The following is a 2,974-nucleotide window of genomic DNA, read 5'->3' as shown; positions in this document are numbered from 1 at the left end:
CATCCAGGGCCGGCTCCAGCTTATTTTGCACCCTAGGCAAGGATCTACGTTCGACCGCCCCCCCCCCCGGTGCGCCCACCAATTTTCAAAAATAAATGCATTTTAGGAAGAATGGAAAACACAAATAATCAAGAAACTCCCAGAGTACGGGGCCGGGTGCAGTTTGGTGCCCCTAAGGGCTGTCCCGCACCCTAGTGTGTGAGCCGGCCCTGTGTACATACAGTCTGGTGAGTCATAAAAGAAAAATGTCCATTTTGTACACCACATCATGGTCACAGACTTCCAGATAACATGGACCTGGCCTGGTAAACGGTAACCGTGTGAACGGCAAATTGTGACAACTCTTTTAAGAACATAAGAACATAAGAGAAGTCATGTTGGATCGGGCCAATAGCCCATCCAGTCCAACACTCTGTGCACACAGTGGCCAAAACCCAGGGGCCATCGTGAGGTCCACCAGCAGGGCCAAAACCCTAGAAGCCCTCCCACTGTTGCCCTCCAAGCACCAAGGAGCATCACTGCCCCAGACATAAGAACGTAAGATAAGTCTTATTGGATTAGGCCAGTGGCCCATCCAGTCCACATTCTGTGTCACACAGTGGCCAAAAACTAGGTGCCATCAGGAGGTCCACCAGTGGGGCCAGAAGCCCTCGCACTGCTGCCCCCCATGCACCCAGAATACAGAGCATCACTGCCCCAGACGTCAGAACATAAGAGCAGCCAATGTTGGATCAGGCCAATGGCCCATCCAGTCCAACACTCTGTGTCACACAGTGGCCAAAACCCAGGGGCCATTGGGAGGTCCACCAGCAGGGCCAGAACCCTAGAAGCTCTCCCACTGTTGCCTTTTTTTCAGACAATCACTCCCCCAGACATAAAAACATAAGAGAAGCCATGGTGGATCAGGCCAATGGCCTATCCAGTCCAGCACTCTGTGTCACACAGGGGCCAAAAACCCAGGTGCCATCAGGAGGTCCACCAGCGGGGCCAGAAGCCCTCCCACTGTTGTCCCCCAAGCACCAAGAAGACAGAGCATCACTGCCCCAGACATAAAAACATAAGAGAAGCCATGGTGGATCAGGCCAATGGCCTATCCAGTCCAGCACTCTGTGTCACACAGGGGCCAAAAACCCAGGTGCCATCAGGAGGTCCACCAGTGGGGCCAGAACTCCAGAAGCCCTCCCACTGTTGCTCTCCAAGCACCAAGAAGAAAGAGCATCTCTGCTCCAGAGAGAGTGTTCCATCTATACCTGGTGGCTAATGGACTCATGGACCCCTGCTCCAGATGTTTGTCCAGTACCCTCTTGAAGCTGTCTATGCTTGTAGCTGTCACCACCACCACTCTTTGGGTGAAGAAGTGATTCCTTTGATCTGTTTTGCTCAGCAACTTCATGGAGTGCCCACGAGTTCTTGTGTTGGGAGAAAGGGAGAAAAGGACTTTTTTCTCGACCTTCTCTATCCCATGCATAATCTTATAAACCTCGATCATGTCACCCCTCAGCCGTCGTTTCTCCAAACTAAAGAGCCCTATCCTCTTTTAACCTTTCTTGATAGGGAAGGTGCTCCATCCCCTTAATCATTTCCTCCCCACCTCCCATACTTGGGCTCCTCCGGCTTGGCTATCTGGGGGAAGGGTAGCAGCAGGAAGAGAGTTGGTTGTCGTGGCTCAGTGGCAGAGCATCTGCTTGGCATGCAGGAGGCTTCAGGTTCAGTCCTACCCCCGGCACCACCAGTGAAAAGGATTAGGCTGTTGGTAGATGTGAGAGACCCTGACCTGAGACCCTGCAGATCTGCCGTCAGCCTGGAATAGACAATACTGACCTTGGTGGACTGAGACTCTGATTCAGTACAAGCAGCGGTGGCTCAGTGGTTAAGACGCCGAGCTGCAGACTGGAAGGCCGGTAGTTCAGCAGTCCGAGACCCGAGTGCCGCATGATGGAGTGAGCTCCCGTCTCTGGCCCCAGCTCCTGCCAGCCTAGCAGTTCGAAAGGAAGAAATTGCAGGTAGATAAATAGGCACCGCTTCGGTGGGAAGATGACAGCGTTCCATGAGCCTCGGCGTCTAGTCATGCCGGACACGTGACTGCGGGAAAAGTCTTCGGACAGCACTGGCTCTTCGGCTTGGAAACGGAGATGAGCACCGCCCCCAAGAGTCGGATTCGACTGGCTTTCGAGCAAGGGAAACCTTTACCTTTACTAGGTTTATGTGCACGCTACCTAGGGTTACCCTATTTTGAAAAGCAAAAAAAGAGGACATATTTTCTGACTGAATTCTCACAATTTAGGGTACATCAGTCTCCAGTTCTGGCACATTTACCACCTGTGTTGCTCCCCCCCCCCAGTTGAACCCAAACAGATGATAACCAGAAACCAAGCTTGTCATTTTTTTTTACTATCTTCACTATTTCGCACACTAATTTAACAAGCCACCCTCTCTATATATACAGCTACGATCTGTAATTCCACTTCACCGAATCTGAGGAAGTGTGCATACACACGAAAGCTCACACCTGGAATAAAACCTTGTTGGTCTTAAAGATGGCATCACTGGACCCGAGCTTGGTTCTATTGCTTCAGAGTCCAACAGGGCCGCCCAACTTGATCTATATTTCCCAAGCGACTACTTCAAACAAGTGATCGCTATGACAAACTTCCTACTGCTACGTAAACTGTGATAATTGCTGCTAACTAAATATTCCTAACCTTCCAACCCAAAAAAGAGGACATTGTCATCAGTTTGGGGTTTTTTTAGAGCCCAAAAGAGGACGGACACCAGAAAAGAGAGGCCATGTCCTCTATAAAGAGGACCTCTAGTAACCTTAATACTATCAGATCTATTTGGGAAGGTGATAAATAGTTGTGGTTGAATCAGAGGCTGAAGTGAATTGAAAATAAGTCCGCAATGCTAGGCGAGACCAGGGGCTCTTATTATCCGGCTCTTTCATCCCCCGGTTTGTGATTTTGCGGGGGGGGGG

This window comes from Gekko japonicus, unplaced genomic scaffold (assembly GCF_001447785.1).
Source record: "Gekko japonicus isolate JY-2015 unplaced genomic scaffold, Gekko_japonicus_V1.1 scaffold2354, whole genome shotgun sequence".
In the NCBI taxonomy this organism is placed as follows: domain Eukaryota; kingdom Metazoa; phylum Chordata; class Lepidosauria; order Squamata; family Gekkonidae; genus Gekko; species Gekko japonicus.
The sequence above is the reverse complement of the archived record's forward strand: the minus strand, read 5'-3'. Positions refer to the sequence as shown.